Consider the following 19403-nt stretch of genomic DNA (forward strand, 5'->3'; position numbering starts at 1 on the left):
CAGAGTTAGAGTAGGCTTACAGTTCAAAGAGGTTTCTGTGGCATGATAGATAAAATCTTGTGGACTTTGGAGTGCAGCCTGGGGAAGAAGGAATGATGTGAATGCTAAGGATAATGCATAGGGTGTTTTGGGGTATGTTGGAGGAAATAGGAAAATCAAAGAATTAACAGGACTGTGGCTTGGAGTAGGTAAGATAAAGATAACAGATAACGGGAAGAGGGCAACCACTCAATTTTTATTTAACATGCTTTCTCTATGGATTTTCAGACTGATTGAAAAGAAATTACCAGGAAAATGAAGCCAAAGAGAAATGAAGAATTAGTAAGAAACAAACAAAACAAACAAAACAAACAAAACAAAACAGAAACAAAACCTAGCTGCACTTAATGAGTTCCAATCCCAGGGGACTAAAATAACTTGTTAACTTGATTGCCAAGGTGCTGTTGATGTTCTTTTAAATATTTTTTTGGGGGAGGAAGAAGTGATTTCTCAGGACTAGTGATGGAAAAATATCGTCCTGATTTTCCAAGTGGAAAGAGGGTGGATTCTTCAAACTCCGGGAAGGTTACCTGATCTCTGGTGAAATTTTGTGATGTACTTTCTGTGAGCACTAAGAAAGGGAATCAGTGATGGTAAAGAACTAAAATTTAGAAGAGATCATGTTATGCTAATTTCCTTTCCCTTTTTGAGGGAGAAGAAGACTGATAGATTAGTAGGTCGTGAAAATGCAATGAAAAAAGATTTCCCAAAGGCATTTCAAAGAATATGAGAGTCCAAGACTTACAGAGTTAGAAGGATGCCATCTATCCCAACTTGGATCTAAACAATTATCCCCTTTACAAAATACTCAACAAAAGTGATCACTTTTGTAAAGTATTTTGTAAAGGGGATGATTTTCACTTGAAGACTTCTAGTGAAGGAAAAGCTCACTACCTCCCAGGACAGCCAGTGTCAGTATTACACAGCTCTGACTGTTGGAAGGATTTTCCTTACTTTGAGCTGAAATCTGCTCTTTTGCAAAGTCTATTAATTTCTCCTAGTTCTGTCCTCTGGAGCAAAGCTTAAATTTAATCCTCTTGCACATCACGATCCTTAAAATACTTGAACATAGCTATCATATGCTCACTTTTTTCCAGAGGAAGCATTCCTGGTTCCTTCAACCAGTCCTGATAAAGCATGAACTAAAAGCCCATTCACAATGCAGATAATCCTTCTCTTCATGGTCTCTAGTTTAGCAATGCCCTTCACAAAACAGTGTCTAGAACTGAGTACAATATTGCAGATAGTATCTGATCAAGGCAGAGCTCAGTGGGGCTATTGCTTCCCTAATGTTCAACACCATGCCTCTCTAAGTGCAGCCAAAGGTTATATTAATGTTTCTGGCAGCTATAGCACACCATTACCTCATATTAAGCATGAAGTCTATCTAATTTAACCTTCATATCTTTTTCAGAAGAATTAATCCAGTCAACCATACCTTCCCCATATTGTACTTATGAAGTTAATTCTTTGAACCTGAGCATAAGAATCTATGTTTATTTCTATTTTAGTTCCTTTCAATAGATTCGGCCAATGTCTTTCTAGATTTGTAAGTCTTTCATAATAGGTAGATAAGGTAGAGAAAAGTGTGTGTGTGTGTGTGTGTGTGTGTGTGTGTGTGTGTGTGGTGAGGGGAGGATATCAGTGGTTGGGTAGATTCAGAAGTGGCTGCATAGCTAGATGCAAAGAATAGTGATTAATTGATCAATGTTACCATGGCCGGTTCTAATGTAGTATTCTAGAAATCTGTCTTTGTCCCTCTACTGTTCAGCATTTTAATGAATGAATTAGATGAAAGACCATATGCATGCCCATCCATTTACAGATGACAAGAAGCCAGAAAATGTAGCTACCATATTGGATCACAGAAATCCAAGGCTATCTTTGACAGGTTAGGACTATAGATTGAATCTAATAAGATGAAATTTAATTGGGATAAAATGTAAAATCTTATAAGGTGTCTAAAAGTTAAATAGATTACTTTAGGAGATTGCCTGAAATTGAGTGCACAAGGACAGATTGAAAGAGGTGTTGCTAAATAAAAATTCAAGTGAAAAAGATCTAAAACATTTTAGTGGATTGTAAGTTTACAATAAGAGTTAACTGTGTGACACGGCAACCAAAAAAACTAATGTGATTTTCGGCTACATTAATAGAAGTATTATGCCCAGAGAAAGGTACGTGACAGTCTGCTCTCTTCTACATTGAACAAACATATCTCTGGAGGGTTGTATGCAGTTCCAGGCAATATATTTTAGAAAAGATATTGGCAAGCAGGAAAATGTCTGGTGCAGGGCAGCCAGCATAGTGGTGGGGTAGTAATCATACCCTATAGGACTGATTCAAGGAAATAGATAAGTTGATCAAAATAATAAACCATTTGGAGCATGGAGTGGGTGTGGACAATGGCAAGAAAGCAGTCTTGAAGTATTTATAGCACTATCATGGGGAAGAAAGGTTGTGTTTTGCTTGGCCTTGGAGGGCAGAACTATAAGCAATGAGTGGAGGATTCAGAGAGTCAGATTATTCATATAACAAAAACATCAAGAAACTTCCAACTGAGAAAAAATAATTGAGAACTTTGTGCCTCAGTTTACCTTATTCAAACTATTACACAACAATTACAACAGTTCAAAAGTGTAATAGGCTTTCTCAGAAGGTTATGGGCTCCCTGTCCCTGGGAATCTATACAATGAAGGGAGTGGACTTGGTGGCCTTTAAACTCCCTTTCATCTCCAAGTCTGTGTTCCAATAAAGCATAGATGTTGAAGGAAGGTTTGTGACACAGGTATAGGACAGAGTGCTGGATTTGGAGCCAGGAAGACCTAGGTTTTAATTCTCCTTCACTCAGATACATACTAACTGTACACACAGCTGGGAAAGCCACTTACCATTTGTCTGCCTCAGTTTCTTAATTTGCAAAATGATAATAGTACCTACCTTCCCAGGTCGTTCTAAGGATAAAATGAGATAATTTATGTAGAGCAGTGTAAACCTTTAAGGACTATATGAATGTCAGCTACTCCTTCTCCTCATAATCATAATCATAATCTGTTTATTTTGAGATTCAGTCTCTCCATCTTGCCAAGACTGGAAGCATGGAACTATTCATGGGCCTGAGTCCACTACACATCTGTGTGGTAATTTTGACCTGCTTCATTTCTGACCTTTTTGTCCCTCCATAGACAACTTGATGGCCTCCTACACTCCTGGGGGCTCACCATTCTATTGCTAGATTTAGGGTGGACCCCCATTAGTGTGGCTTAGAGTGGCTTTGTTCACAGCTTATCATTATTATTATTATTATGTGGTCTCTTTTAATTCTGAGCTTCTGTGGTGATACTTCTAACAGGCTAAGAATGTCTTTTGCAGACTGTCATCAACTTGACAATCTGCAAAACTCAACTTTTCATTAACTTTGACTCATCAAACTGACACAGTTTGACTGGGAAAAAAAATTAAATTCAGAGATATCTCCAGACTTCTTGCAAGTTGTTTCGTCAGGTTTTAGAAGCACTGCATTAGGATAGAGTGTGACAGGCTAGAAAATTAAAATACTATTGTAGATTTCCTTTCTTTGGCTCTGATTTCTTAGTAGCAATTACTAGTCTGCAAACCTCTACAGAATGCAGACTGCAGCGAGTTGTGTATGGCAGAAGAATGCCAATCAGTGCGGACATTGACCTGGCATGTATGTGGAAATGACGCTGCGTTCGAAAGCTAGGGTGGTGAGGAAGTAGTCTTTTTTACCTGCTTCTCTATCTTCTGAGTTCCCTCAGCTAGCAAGAAGGGTTCAGAGCACAGGAATTTGCATTGGGAGCTCTGCAGTGTGTGCAGAGAACCTTTGCAAGACAGAAATTGCAGAAAAAAGAAAAGAGTGAAGCTGCTGATAGCTGGGGATCCTTTAATTCCCTTGAACTGAAATAAGAAATTTTAGGTGCATGAAGCACAGAGAGATTTGTTAGCACCCTCCCCTTCCCCCCAAGAAAATGCCTTCATTTGCTTGTTGCAGAGTTCTATAGAAAGAATTGTATTTACCCTGAAAGGCAATGGGCTATGCCTGTGTTGAGGAAAGCCAGTGCTTTTCAGGATGTTGACTCTATGTGTTCTAAAATTGCAAGGCTGAGGGATCATGCCAGAAGCAAACAAATCTATGCTCTTGGGAGTCACACTGAGTACACGTCCAATGTGTGAAGTGAAGTTCTAGATTCAACACAGTTTGTAGGCCACATGTCATTGTATATGCTCAATGGGATTGCTTTTGAGGCAAAGGGAAGGAAATTCTTCTCACTGCTAAATTTTAAAAATTGGACTTAAAAAAGCAAAATATAGTAGGGTAACAAGTACACGCTAAGCACATGTAACACCTTAAGCAGGAATCAGATGTCCTGGAGCTCCCAGTTCTGATACAGAGTTGATTGCTTGAAAGCCTTGAAAAATGGCAATGGAGAAGGAATATAATCGAACCTGGAGAAATTATGAGCAGATATAGAGCAGGTGAATTTGAACTTGTGACCAAACTCCACGATCCTCAAATTGTGAGATACTTGTTTTAAAAGTGATAGTTTTATCACATGCAAAAAGTGAGGCAGCATCATGAAGAATGCTGGAGTCAGGCAATGTTGTTTAGAATCTCAGTTTCCACATTTACTAGCCATATGACGATAGGCAGCCAACACTTCATTTTTCATCTTTATCTCTGAACCTCTTGTACTCTGGCTTTCAGCCTCACCACTCAATGGAAGTGGCTCTATCCAAGGTGCCCAGTGATTTCTTAATTTCTAAGTTTGATGACATTTTCTCGGTCTTCATGCTTTTTCACCCCTCTAAAGCACTGGATCTCTGTCCTCCTAGATACTCCTTCCTCCTTGGATTTTCATGACACTTCTTTTCCTGGTTCTGGTTCCTGTCTGACTATGCCTTCTAAGTCTCTTTTGCTGTATCATCATTCATGAACCATCCCCTAACCACAGATTTCCCCAAGGTTCCAACCTGGGACCTCCTGTCTCTCCCTCTCTCAAACTTACTTTTCTGTGGGTATCCCCAGTTTTTAGCAGAGTGTTTTGTACATATTAAATGCTTAATAAATGCTTCATTCATTCACGTCAACTGTCTAAGCCTAATTTACAGACTAAGTACCGACTGTCATTAATAGATGGGATTTTCTCCTAGGGATTCCCCTATACCAATTAAATCACAGGTCCAGTTTTAAAAAAAGATTTTCTTACCTCTCTCATAGAGTTGTTGTAAAGAAAGCACTTTATCAAACTTAAAACCCTATGTAAAGGTGAGGTTTTATTTTTTAATTATTACTACTTTATTGATGGTAAATATATGGAACCTGTAACTCTCCAAATGTGGCCAAGTCTGAAAGCATGATTACGTTCAGTAGGGGTTTAAATAAATCTGTGCATAATAAGTACACAAAAGGTCATCAAAGGGAAGTCAGTCAGTCATTCAGTCAACCAACATGCCTTCATCAAGCTTTTACTACATGACAGGAAACTGGGTTGGGGAATATAAAGTTAGGGATGCCTCCTTATTGGGCATCCCTTGATGTATCAGTCCCAGAAAGATTTCTTGTCTGCTTTGGCCATTGAGCTGACCAAAGCTGAGGTTTCTAATCTTCGTTGGGCTCGCTGCCAAACCCTGTGGCCAGCGGCAGGGCTTTCTGGCACAAGATTAGACATTACTAATTGTCGGCAGGAGGAGATGAGGAGTGTTCTTCCTTCTATCTCCTTTTTTCCTTTAAATTAGTTTATTTAATTTTAGTTTTCAACATTCACTTCCATAAGCTTTTGAGTTTTACATTTTCTCCACCTCCCTCCCTGTCCCCTCCCCAAGATGGTATGCAATCTGATAAAGGCTCTGCACGTACATTCTTATTAAACATATTTTCACATTAGTCATGTTCTAAAGAAGAATCAGAATGAATGGGAGAAACCATGAGAAAAGAAAGAAAAAAAAGAGAGCAAACATATGCTTTGATCTGCATTCAGTCTCCATAGTTCTTTCTCTGGATGTGGATAGCATTTTCCATCATGAGTCTTTTGAAGTTACCTTAGATCCTTGCATTGCTGAGAAGAGCCAAGTCTATCAAAGTCAGTTATCACACAATGTGGCTGTTCTCCTGGTTCTGCTCACTTCACTCAGCATCAGTTCGTATAAGTCTTTCCAGATTTTTCTGACGTGTGCCTGCTCATCATTTCTTATAGCACAATAATATTCCATTATATTCATATACCACAACTTGTTCAGCCATTCTCTAATTGATAGGCTTCCCCTCAATTTCCAGTCCTTGGCCACCACGAAAAAAGCTGCTATAAATATTTTTGTACATGTCGGTCCTTTTCTTATTTGTATGATCTCTTTGGGATACAGCCCTAGAAGTGGTATTGCTTTTTTTTTAAATGCAGCTGCAACACTGCATTGTGAGCTAGAAGTCTGGAGATACTGACAGGTAAAGGACTGGAGCCATTCAGAGTCTTCCATATGTTTGGCAGGGACTGAAATACCAGAGGTACAGAGGGGACTGGAGGAGGAGGAGCATTCTAAAGGTGCTTCCTTCACAGAATGTAAATACTAAAGAATCAACATCTCTCAAGTGGTTTATTACCTTTAAACTCACTCCTTCTTTGGACTTTACTCATTCTTTCTGTGGTGCCACCATTTCCTCTAGCTTCTCTGTTTAAACTGTGGTGTTGTCTTTGACTCTTTCCCCTCTCTCTGATTTCTTACATTCATTTCAGGTCCTGTTGATCCAACCTCTAGTCCAGACTTTCTCTTGCATCTGTCCTTCTCCATTGTCATCATCATAGTACTAGTTCTCATTAGGAATGTATGGGGCATTCAGGGAGGACTAACACCTGTGGTGTGAAGGTTTGCTGAGCCCTTTTCAGGGCTGCTTATCTACCTTTGGCGTCTACTTTCTGCTCAACTTTCACCTGTAGCATTCGCAGAGGCCATGTCCTGGCGAAAGAGTCTCAGCAGATGGGCTAAACCACGTTGAGGGTAACTGACAGGTCTCAAACTTGTTGGTTAGTTAGGGGGATGTCTATGCCAAGCCTCTGAAGACTTCCCCTGTTAGAATGGGTAGATGAGAACAATTTGTTCCAATAGCCATGAAGCTGGCTGAAGCAGGTAGTGTGGAACACTTAATTTGGTCAAACATCAAAGATGCCAAGGTTATCCACTGCATCCCAGGCCACTGGCAATGATCTTGACTTTTGTCTAGCTACCGGATTTTGACGACTCTGGAAGGGAGAGTGAGGCTGATGACTTTGTGAGACCTGCTTCACTTAAACACGATTCACATAAGTCAAGACACAACCCCCTGACATCATTGGTCTTCTTCCAAATGAAAGACGAACAATGAGTTCTCATTAACACCTGTGTAGTTTATTGTGCTATCCTCCCAACAGATCTTCTCACTTCTATTTTCTCCTTTCCGTAACCTACACTTTGTACTGTTTCCAAATTTGTCTTCCTTATGTATAGATCTGGTCATGTTACTCCACTGAAAAATGCATAGGCAGCTAGTTGGTTAGGTGGATAGATTGTGGGAGCTAATTTTGAATCCTGCCTCAGGTACTTACTTTCTCTATGATCCTGGGCCAGCTTAACTTCTCCTTGCCTCAATTTCCTCATTTGTAAAATAAGTATAATGGTAGCACCTCCCTCACAGGGTTGTGGTGGGAATTGAATGAGTTGATATTTGTAAAGTACTGTATAAAACTTAAAGTGCTAACATAAATGCTAGCTATTATTTACAGTAGTGGGATACTGAGTGAATTAATAAAACTTTGCCTTATATTTAGAGTCTTACGCAATCTAACACCTTCATTTTAAAAATATATATCATATTCCTCTCCTCCACACAAACCATTCTCCACTCAACTGGATTACTATTTTTCTTTTGAACACATCCTACCCATACTTTCCCACCTCTATGCCTTTTTCATACTGTTCCCTAAGACTGTGTCCTCCTTGCCCTTCTTCAGTTGGTAAATTATTACCTATCTAATCCCATCTCCTCCCTGGAGCCTTCTTTAATGGTCCCTGGTGGTGATGAATGACCTTTCCCCCTTCAGATCTCACATAACATTTTTTTCCTCACATAACATTTTATTTTGTACTTCTCTATTGTGCATTGTAATTATTATAATAGTCCTGATATATTATGCTGCGGTTCAGTCATTTTCAGTCATGTCCAAATCTTCATGACCCCATTTGGGCTTTTCTTGGCAGAGATACTGGAGTAGTTTGCCATTTCCTTCTCCAGCTCATTTTATAGGCAAGGAACTGAGGCAAGCAGGGTTAAGTGATTTGCCCATGTCACACAGCTGCTAAGTGTCTGAAGCCGTGTTTGAACTCAATTCTCCCCAACTCTAGGCCCAGCGCTTTATTCACTATGCACTTTATTGTTATCCATAAATGTGTTCCCACTCTTCTGCCCCACCACTATCAGAATGGGTTATGTCTTGAAGGCAGGGGTTTATCTTACCTAAACCTATTGCCTAACACAGTTCTTTGCATATAACAAATGTTTGTTGAATTTGTTTGTTCTTGAAGTTATAGAACTGAATATTGTATGTGAACATGGCTACTATCAGTTTTCAACTTTCAAGTTTTACCTTTCTACTTTCTGTATTTCACCTGTAATTTACCTGTAGCTATGTTCCCTTTGACACCTATGATGAGTAGTTGGTATGTACTCAGGAACCAGAAATCTGTTTTATTTTTAAAATTTAAAAATGCATTTGATTGATATATTTTCTTTTATATTACCTGTATTTTCAATATATTCCCTCCTCTTCCTACTATTCTTTTTCCTCCTTTTCCTTTTGCTCTGTATCCTTCTTCTCTTCCTCCTCCACCTCCTCCTCCTCCTCCCAGAGAGTCATTCCTTATAACAAAGAAGTAAATTTATTTTCGTATTAGTCTAAAGCAAATTTGATTATTAAGGACAGAAGTATGACTGTCAAATCACAATTCATTATCTATTCATTTGTGTTACCCATTCTCTTGCCCTCCCTTAATTAAGCAAATAATTAACAATAATTTCTTCAGTGACTGCCTTGTGCAGAGAGTAACTGTGCACTCTCTCTCCCTCTCTTTCTCTCCCTCCCTCCCTCCCTCTCTCTCTCTCTCTCTCTCTCTGTCTGTCTCTGTCTCTCTCTCTCTCTCTGTGTCTCTGTCTCTGTCTCTCTGTCTCTCTCTCTCTCTCTCTCTCTCTGTCTCTCTGCTGCTGCTGCTGCTGCTGTGTGTGTGTGTGTGTGTGTGGACAGTGATACAAAAGATATATACAACATAGTCTTTGGCCTTATGAGGACTTACAACTAGCTGGGGAAACTTGAAGCCATTGGAAACTATTTGAGTGCTAAAAAGTGTGGTAGTAAGGTGATGTAGGAAAAGAGCTCTTCAGACTTTAAAGTACTAAATAAATGTTACTTTCATGATGATGATAATGATGGTTGTTGTTGTTAGACACCTCCTAATTATTTCAGCTATTAATATCCCCCATTTCTTTGTATTTCTTTTGTGTGTCTGTGTATAATTATACACACACATACACACATATATAACATTTACTTAATTGTATGCATGCCATTCCTCCTAGTAGAATGTGAACTCATTAAGGGTGAGCACTGATTGGGTTGTGTCACAGCATAATGCTTGGACCATAGTAAGTGCAAAGAAGTGATGATTAAATTGAAAGGAATCGCTATTAAATGCATCAGACCTTTAGGGAGAGAACATTATATAGTGAAGTAGTTGGGGATAACGAGATAGAGAGGTTATAGAGTAAACAGCAAAATGGATGACCTTGTATAGAGTGGCACAGTAAGGGGAATCAAGGTTTTCACCTCCTTCGGGGTACCACCAGATAAAAGACTGTATTTAGGGCTTTGGCTAAGCAAAATCATGGGGAAGATGCATTAAAACACAAATGGATATGAAGCTAATTGCATCTACATTGTCATTTGGAGGCTTTGGGTTGGGGTGGGTAGAATGTAGATTACAAGGACCAGTTTATTTGGACTAATCTAGGAAAGCATCATGGAGGAAGTGAGTCGTGCAGTCTTTTTCAGGAGGGGAGGAGGTTGCGAGGAACTTTTCTTAGCAAAGGCATGTGTTGGATGAATGTTGGGTGGGTGGGGTCAGCTAAGCACAGGTGTTTATATAGCCCTCAAGATGAAGAAACAGAGCAATTTACAATGATAGGTCTTGTTGAAAATAGACAGGGACAATAATCAACGTCAGAACTGCACATGGATACAGAATGGGAAAGACAGTGAGTCAAATGTTGGATCCTGCAGCCACACTCATACACGTGGATGTACCATCTACAGAGACATTTTTGACAAAACAGACAGTGAGGGGCAGAGAGATTGACAAAGAACGATGGAGAAAAGGAGGGAGGGAGAGAGAAAGAAAAAGAGGGAGACAGAAATAGAGAGAGAGACAGAGATAGATGCAGAGACAGAAAGACAGAGAAATACAAGGAGAGACAGAGAGAGATAGAGACAAAAAGACAGAGAGTGACTGAGAGAAACAGAGACACAGAGACAGAGAGATAGACAAACAAAAAGAGACAAAAACAGAGAGCTAGAGACAGAGATATAGAGAGATGGAGTCAGTGCCAGGGACAGAGGAATAGGGAAAATGAGAAAATGCCTTTGGATATCTTAGACTGTGCAAACCGGAGAGTAGGAGGCTATTTTCTCCCTTTTCTTTTAAGCAGATTCCTTTCTAGCTGTGACTGAAGCCTAAGATCCTCAAGCTCGTGAGGACTCTTACTGTGGTTTGCTGACATTAGAAAAGAGGGTTGCATTCTAAGAGATCATCTCCTTAGTAGGGAAGACAGAGGGTATCTCTCCTTAAGGAGTGCTGCAAGAGGAAGCTGATGAGAGGCTTCTCAAGTCTCGGCAGACTAGACTGAAGATTATTTCTGAGCAAGAAAGAGTTGCTTGCCTCTTCCTATTCTCTCACATTTCATTGCTTCCTTCTGCTGGAATGCTCCGGAGGTGGCAGCATTGATGGAGCCTTCTTCCCATTGCCGTGCTGGAGAGATTAGCTTCAGCAGAATTCTTTTAGTCTGTAGTTTCTTCTCTTTTTTATTTAAAAAAAAAAACCACCTTATAATTGTGTGTGTGTGTGTGTGTGTGTGGTGTGTGTGTGTGGTGTGTGCGCGGTGTGTGTGTGTGTGTTTTAAATATCAAGAGTTTAAATAATGGAATAATAGCAGGAAATCATGGTATGTCAGACCCAGAAGGGATTTTGAAGAGGGGACCCACTCATTTGACATAAGGGGAAAATGTGATACAGAGGGAGTGAGTGCCTTGTTAAAGGTATATGGTGAGTTAATGGCATTGCCAGAACTCGAAGTTGGGACTCAACTCTCTGTACAGGTATCTTTCCATTGTGCTCAGTTTCCCCTCTTTTCCGGGTTGGCCCACACTGAGGATCCCCTAGAACCAATTCCCCAAAGGCTAGCAATGAGTGGGGTACAGAAGGAAAAGGTAATAGGGAGGGGACTCTGCCCTATGAAAGAGATAGGAACAGGACCTTGAATACTGACCAGAGGCTTGACAATACAGTGAAGTAATAGTGGCCACAGGACTCAGGATATTGGTGTGAAAGTGTGACCCTGGGCTAGGCATTCACTTCTCTGGCCCCCAGATTTATTGTCTGTAAAATGTGAGGATTTGTACTATCAGGGTTTCTTAACTCTTTTTTGTTATGTGGACCCCTTTGGCAGTTTGATGAAGCCTGTGGACACTTTCTCAGAATAATGTCTTGAAATGTATAAAATAAAGTGCATAGGATTACAAAAGAAACTATATTGAAATATAGTCATAAAAATATTTTTAAAAAAAGTTAATGGGGATCAGGTTAGGAATCTCTAGAAGATGATCTCCAAGTTTCCTTTTAAGGAACTTTTTAAAGATGAACTATGAGGTTTTATGATCCTATAAAACCATGACTTCTAGTGATGGGCAGAAAACTTTGGTTTATGCCAGATAGATTTATAGGATCATAGATCATGCTGAAAGGTATCTTGGAGTCCATCAAGTCTAACTCCTCATTTTATAAGTGAGGAAACTGAGACCAAGAGAGGTGAAATTACTTTTCTAGGGTCATACAACTAGTGAATGTCTGAGGCAACATTTGAACTCAGGTTTTGCTCATTCCAAGTCTAGCACCCTATTACGCCACATAGCTACTTCTCATGGCTCATGCCAGCCTACCTGCTGTAGTTGTGCCTAGAGCCAGGGTGCCTATGCTCTGTGCATACATACCCATGCTACTCATCCTAGGTCTTCATGGGAGTATCCATTGCCAAGGAAATAGGCCCCTTACTTGTGATAGGATGTGAAGGAACACAAACCTAATATTTTTGAGGCATATAGTTGATAAGTTTCAAAGGATGGAATTTAATTTATTAAAGTTCATATAAAAGGCAATAAAACAGAGTTTGTGGTGCAGGGGAAAATACTAAATGTATTATTGGGGGACCAAGGTTCAAATACTGTCTCTGTTAGTTATTACTTATATGACAAAAGGGAAATAATTTAACTCCTCTGGGCCTCTGTTTTTTATTTGTAAAATGAAGGGGTTGGGCAAGTGGTCTCTGAGGTTCCTTTAAATCTCTGATTCTATGGAAATCTTTGGTTATTAAGAGTTGTTTGTGTTTTGATAAGAAAACGATAGAAATACAATTTCTACTATGAAAGAGTACTGAATCTGAAATCAGAGAACCTTCGTTCAAATTCCTGCCCTGCCACTTAAGCCAACTATGACCTTGGGCAAGTCAAATTCTCTGGGCCACAGTTTCCTCATCATGAAAGTGAGGGTTTGAACTAGATGCTCTCCAAAATCCTCTATTGATCACTGCATAAGACTGCAGACACTCGGTTTAAATTACCAACTGGGTCAATGCACTGCATAATTATATGTGTAATTAATTTTTGCTTATCAAAGCTGAATTCTCCTCTAGTAACACAATTACTGTGCTTGAGCTCAGGCAGTCTGGGGGTTGGGGACTCATGTGAGATGATGCATCATAAATACGGGAGACTCATTAATCGTCTCCCAGTGTTGTACAATATTAGCGCTATCGAAAGAACCTTAAAAGTGATCTGGTTACAGAATTACAGAATTTTAGAACTGGAAAGCTGGCAAGGACCTCTGTTGCTATGTAGTCCAGCCAATAAGAAAGAAGATCACACTCTACCATAGCTGGAAGGTATCCAGACTTTGCTTGAAGACCTCCAAAGAGAGGGAACTTACCACCACTCCAGGTGGCCCATTCCACTTTTGGACAGCTCTAATTGTTAGGAAGTTTGTCCTGATAACAAGCCTAAATTTGCCTCTATGCAATTTCCTTTCATTGATCCCAATTCTGACCTCTGGGGCCCAACAGAACAAATTTAATCGCTTTTGTACATGATGGCGCTTCAAATAATTGAAAACAGCCATCACGTCCCAGCCTCTCATTTCCCAAGTCTTTTCTTCAAATGAAATATCCTTAGTTCTCTCAGTAGATCCCCATAAGGCTCATCACCCTTCTGGATCTTCTCTTCTTGATGTCCTCTAGCTTATCAATATCTGTAAACTGTGGCACTCAGTATTGGGCACAATACTCTAAAAGTAGTCTGACAGAGCAGAGAGTGGTTATCACTTTCTTATTCCTGGAAATTATGCTTCTTTTTACACAGCTCCAAATCAAATGAGCTGTTTTTGGCTGCCACACCATACTTTGTTGTTTAGTTGTTCAGTCCTGTCCAACTCTTCATGACCCCATGGACCGTAGCACTATAGGCCCTTCTGTCCTCCACTACGTCCCTAAGTTGGTCCAAGCTTATGTTTGTTGCTTCCATGGTACTATCTATCTCATCCTCTGCTGTCCTCTTCTCCTTTTGCCTTCAATCTTTCCCAACATCAGGGTCTTTTCCAGTGAGTCCTGTCTTCTCAATATGTGGCCAAAGCATTTAAGTTTCAGCTTCAGTATTTGTCCTTCCAATGAATAGTCAGAATTGATTTAAGCATTGACTGATTTGATCTCCTTGCTATCCAAGGGACTCTCAAAAGTCTTCTCCGAAACAATAATCCAAAGGTGTTCATTCTGAGTTTTGATTCTCAGGTGTTGATTCTCAGTTTTCCTCATAGTCCAGCTCCCACAGCCATACACAACTACCAGAAAAACCATAGCTTTGACTATACAGACCTTTGTCAGCAAGGTGATGCCTCCAATTTTTAGTATCCTGTCCAGTATTGTCATGGTTGGTTGGTTATTGTCTTTCATTCTTGAAGAAAACCAAAATGACATCACTATGCTAGAGCCAAGTTATCATGCATCCAACTGTGTCTGATCAGACCACTCTGAGCTCTGAATGTTCTACCACAGGTTAGGCACAAATAGCCCATTTGAACATTTGGAGTGTGGATTGTCGAAATTTGCACATCTTTGGTTTCTTTTGAGCTGTTTCAATTCTGCTTTGCTCATAGAGCATAGCACCTTCTCTGATGTGAGCACACCATACTGAACTGCCCTGTGCCAGTGTCTCCCATGTCACACAATCAATTCCAAAGTTCTTAAGAGAGACCTTGAGAGTGTCCTTGTATGGCTTCTTCTAACCACCACATGAATGCTTGCCCTGTATGAGTTCTCCATAAAATAGTCTTTTTTGGGAAATGTATACTTTTCGTTTGAACAATGAGGCCAGCCCATTGGAGTTGTACTCTCTGAAGCAAAGTTTGAATGCTTGGCAGTTTAGTATGAGAGAGGTCCTCAGTGTCTGCTATCTTATCCTGCCAGGTGATCTTCAGAATTTTCCCAAGACAATTCAAATGGAGGAAAAGTTCTTGAGGAGCTCCCTTGTCTTTCACATTGTATTGTTTTCTTCCATTTTTGTTCATTGTTCACTTTTATCTCTCCTTGCTATTCTCTGGAATTCTTCATTCAGTTGGGTAGATCTTTGCCCTTCTCCTTTACCTTTTGCTTTCCTTTTTTTTCTTCAGTCATTTTGGCTTGACAGCCATTTTGCTTTCTTGCTCTTCTCTGGGATGGTTTTTTGTTGTTGCTTTTTGTACAATATTGTGAATTTCTGTCCATAGTTCTTCAGGCACTCTATCTATGAGATCTAATTCCTTAAATCTATTCATCACCTCCACTTCATATTCATAAAGGAGGTTATTTAGGTCACACCTACATGGTCTGATGGTTTTCCCAATTTTCTTCAATTCAAGCCTGAATTTTGCAATAAAAATATAGTAATCTGAGCCATAGTCAGCTCCAGTCTTATTTTAACTGTATATAGTTTCTACATCTTTGATTGCAAAGTATATAATCAATTTGATTTCTATATTGACCATCTGGTAATGCCCATGTGTAGAGCCATCTTTTGGGTGTTGAAAAAGAGTGTTTACTATGACCAGCGAGTTATCTTGACAAAATGCTGTCGGTCTCTGTCCTGCTTCATTTTGTACTCCAAGGCTAATTATCTTTTGAATTCTTACTTTAGCATTCCAATCCCCTATGTGAATGTGACATATTTTTTTGGGTGCTATTTCTAGAAGATGCCGTAGGTCTTCATAGAACTGAATAACATTAGCATTTTCTGCATCAGTGGTTGGATCATTGATCTGTATTACTGTGAAGTTGAATGGTTTGCCTTGGATTTGAATAGATATGATTCTGTGATTTTGAGATTATACCCCAGTATTGTTTTTTTTTTCACCCTTTTATTGACTATGAGGGCTACTTCATTTCTTCTAAGGGATTCTTGCCCACGGTAGTATATGTAATGATCACCTGAATTAAATTCACAGATTCCCATCCATTTAAGTTTACTGTCACCCAATATGTTAATATTTAATCTTTCTATCTCCTGTTTGAACACATCCAACCTGTCTTGTAAAATCAGACTTTCTTATTTTCACCAGACACACTCACAGCTTCCTTTCAATTTTGGCCCAGCAACTTCATTAGCTTTGGAGCTACTTGAAGTTGTCCTCTGCTCTTCCCCAGTAGTGTGTTGGACACCTTCCAACCTGAGGGGCTCATTTTCTGGTATTGAAAGTTTTATCATTTTAATACAGTACATGGGGTTTTCTTGTCAAAGATACTGGAGGGGTTTGCCATTTCTTTCTCCAGGGGATTATCTTTTGTCAGAGCTTTCCACTGTGTCAGGCACCAGCTCTGCTTTCTGGAAGCTTCATGGAGGCATTGACTGAAGACCATTAGTCCACGGGCTGGACACAATCTGTGTCCACAGCGCTGTACTGAGCCTGACTGACTATGTCAGAGAACATGGGTCCCAGCCACAATGGGCTTAATGGAATCAGGTGAAGAGGCACTTACCAGGACCAGGACAAACTGGTCCAGATCTCCTTCAGCAACATGCCTTCAAAGTGGTTACAGATGTGATTAGAACCAGCCTTGGACCAAAAGGAATGGACAAAATGATTCAAAATGGAAAAAGTAATGTGACTCTTACCAGTGATGATGCTACAATTTTGAAACAAATGCAGGTCTTGCATCCAGCAGCCAGCATGTTGGTGGAGCTCTCCAAAGCTCAAGGTATTGAAGCAGGTGATGCTTCTGTTGTTACCATTGCTGGATCTCTTTTGGATTTCTGTACCAAACTTCTTCAAAAGGGGATTCACATAACCATCATTTCAGAATCATTCCAAAAAGCTTTGGATAGAGGTGTTAAAATTTTAAGTAAAATGGCACAGCCAATGGAACTGAATGACAGAGAAACGTTGCCAAATAGTGTGACCACTTCACTAAATTCAAAGGTTGTATCTCAGTACTCAAGCTTGCTTTCTCCAATGAGTATAGATGCCATGATGAAGGTGATTGACTCAACAACAGCTTCTAGGGTAGATCTTCAAGAAATTAAAACAGTTAAGAAGCTTGGGGGGACAATTGAAGACTATGAACTGGTGGAAAGATTGGTCCTAACTCAGAAGATGACCAGTATGGGCATAACCAGAGTTGAGAAAGCTAAGATTGGTCTTAATCAGTTCTGTTTATCTGCCCCTAAAACATATCTGAATAATCACATTGTAGTTTCTGACTATGCTCAAATGGACAGAGAATTGCAAGAAGAGAGAGCTTATATTCTCATTTTAGTGAAGCAAATTAAGAAATCTGGATGCAATGTGCTTCTCATACAGAAATCTATTTTAAGGGATGCTCTTTGTGATCTTGCATTACATTTCCTAAACAAAATGAAGATTATGGTGGTTACAGATATTGAAAGAGAAGACATTGAATTTATTTGTAAGATGATTGGAACCAAACTGGTCACCAATATTGATCGGTTCACTCCTGAAATGCTCAGCTCTGCTGAGCTAGCAGAAGAGGTCAACTTAATGGTTCTGGCAAACTGCTCAAAATTACAGGTTATGCAAGCCCTGGACAGTTACCATTGTTCATGGATCTAACAAATTGGTGATTGAAGAAGCTGAGTATTCAATTCATGATTCTTTATGTGTTATTCGCTGTTTAGTAAAATAGAGAGCGCTGATTGCAGGAGGCAGTGCTCTAGAGATAGAGCTGGCCTTGGGTTTAACTGAATATTCATGCACTTTGAGTGGGATGGAGTCATACTGTGTCCGTGCTTTTGCAGATGGTTGGAAGTCATTCCATCTACTCTAGCTGAAAATGCAGGCCTTAATCCCATTTCTACTGTAGCAGAATTAAAAAATCAGCAGGCTCAGGGAGAGACCACTGCAGGGATTAATGTCTGAAATGGTGGAATTTCCAACATTTGGGGGTAACTAGTAGTTCAACCTTTGTTGGTGTCAGTCAGTGCTCTGACCCTACCTACTGAAGCAGTCTAAAGCATTCTCAAGATTGATGATGTGGTGAATACTCAGTAATCTTGTTAACATACTGCATCTGTCTAGTACAGACATATTTTGTGCAGCTGTGGTGGAAGAGTATTGCCCTGTGGAATACTTATTTATCTGGAAGATTTTGTTTTCTGAGTCCTTATGCCTGGGCTTCCAGTTGTCATCTATTCAAAAACTGTCAATACGGTCTAATAAAAGTAGTAAATATTTGTTTTTTTAAGACCTGTCAATCTTGGATAACCCTGCATGGCATAGCTCATAGTTTCATTATGCTTTTAAACAAGGCCCTTTGCCTTGACAAGGCAGTGATCCAGGATGGGCCAGACTATACTGCTGACCCCAATTGAGTTTCCAGTCTACCGAAACCTCCAGACCATTTTTAGGGGGAAAAAGATTAACTCTGCTTCCCTTTTACTACAGAGGAGAAAACTGAGTCACAGAGAATTGAAATGGCTTTTTCTCAAACCATTCAGCCAGTTACTGTCACAGTCCAGACCAGAGGCTAAGTGTCTTGACTTCCAGGCTTCTTTCTACTACACTTCTCTGTTTACCCCCTAGGTTGTCTATGTGGTATGATGAGCTAAGGAACTGGAAAAAAGAATCCTGTCCTGTAGACCAAAAGGGACTAATGAGCTCAGCCACCTCATTAGTGTGTCTGTATGAGTTGAAATTTCTAGGGGGATATAGAAACCCCTTGTACCAATAACCATAAAAATCATCATTTTGAAATAAGCACAAGAAAATTTTAATCAATGACCAATGACATCAACTGAGTAAAGAAACCAGAGTCTTCTTCTCCAGGAACAAAAGATTATACATCCTGAGTCTCAGTAGTGGAGGGCCTTCCCTTGCCACCCTCCCTTTCCTTTCCCCAATATCAGTGAAGTAATGGGAACAAATATTCACTGCTTCCACTTGAGTGTTTAGGACCTTTTGGCTCCATCTGGTCCAGATCTCTGGATGAAAGTACAGTGTGAATTATGCTTTTTATTTTATTTATTTTTTAATTTATTTCATTTATTTATTATTGTTTAATTTTTCAATTAATTAATTAATTGAAAATTTATTGTGTTTTACCCGAGGGCCCAGGCCCTCAGCAGATTTGGGGAAGGGAATATCAGCTGGATGATCAAAGATCCAGCCCAGAGACTTTTCCCTTTCTGATCAAATGGGACATGACTTTATAGAACAGTGTTCCTGAAAGTAATCTGATTTGGTCTCTTGGACTGTGGAATTTTTCTTCTTCACCCTGTTAATCTCTTCCCAGAAGGCAGGAAGCCTTCATGAAAACATCGATCTCTGCCATTGCCCCAGCCTAACTCCTCAAGTTCTTTTACCAGTTTTCTTTGATTGCTCTGTCAGGCTTTGGGCACCAGGAAGAAAGGAAAGCCTCCTGGGTTGCTTCCTGACTTCTTATCTCTCTTTTAAGGCAGGTGAGACAAGAGAAAGGGGACTAAGACAAGTCCATGTCATCTGAGTTTCATAGAGTTGGCTTG

General features: G+C 39.8%; 1 pseudogene; it reads left to right on the forward strand.

Annotated features, from left to right (window-relative positions):
- The first annotated feature begins 16342 nt into the window (after positions 1–16342).
- LOC118831190 lies at positions 16343–17934 on the forward strand (annotated as a pseudogene).
- The last annotated feature ends 1469 nt before the right edge of the window (positions 17935–19403 follow it).

The sequence above is a fragment of the Trichosurus vulpecula genome, chromosome 9, assembly GCF_011100635.1.
Source record: "Trichosurus vulpecula isolate mTriVul1 chromosome 9, mTriVul1.pri, whole genome shotgun sequence".
Classification (NCBI taxonomy): domain Eukaryota; kingdom Metazoa; phylum Chordata; class Mammalia; order Diprotodontia; family Phalangeridae; genus Trichosurus; species Trichosurus vulpecula.